The following is a 616-nucleotide window of genomic DNA, read 5'->3' as shown; positions in this document are numbered from 1 at the left end:
ATGTATGTATGTATGTATGTATGTATGTATGTATGTGGGTATATATATATTGTGAAGTATATTTGCCACTTATATGTGGCTAACTCTTAAGGGTGAATGCTACTGTAGCTTGTTGCTCCAGGAAGACATCTTCTCCAGCTGGCTATTGACACACTTCCTGTGCCCTATCAGTTTTTGCAAAGGGAAGTCATCCTTCCAATCTCCAACCTGACGTGATACACACGGACCCGAGTTTCTGGGTATTGACCCGTCATCAGCGTATGACAATCACCGGTTGGTGATGAGAAATAATCCTTTTCTTCCTTGGCTATCGCCGAGCAAACACGCGAACTTACTTCGTCCCTACTTTCAAGTTCGTGCCTCACAGCGTTCATACACATAATTTTTCTCGTCTGGCCGTAAAGCCTTTTCTGTTTGTTTTCCTGTCTTGTTTTTTGTCCGCCACTACATTCCTCCATGGCAAGATTTAATTTGTGTATACAAATTTAATTTGCAGTCCATGGGAAGAGCCGTTTTAACGATGCGTCCTGCCCAGCTCTTCGAAACGCCGGTGTTAAAACGGGGGTAGCTGATGAAGAAGAATGTTCTCTATGTGGCTTGTGTGTTTTCTCGTCTA

Source organism: Octopus bimaculoides, chromosome 6, assembly GCF_001194135.2.
Source record: "Octopus bimaculoides isolate UCB-OBI-ISO-001 chromosome 6, ASM119413v2, whole genome shotgun sequence".
In the NCBI taxonomy this organism is placed as follows: domain Eukaryota; kingdom Metazoa; phylum Mollusca; class Cephalopoda; order Octopoda; family Octopodidae; genus Octopus; species Octopus bimaculoides.
The sequence above is the reverse complement of the archived record's forward strand: the minus strand, read 5'-3'. Positions refer to the sequence as shown.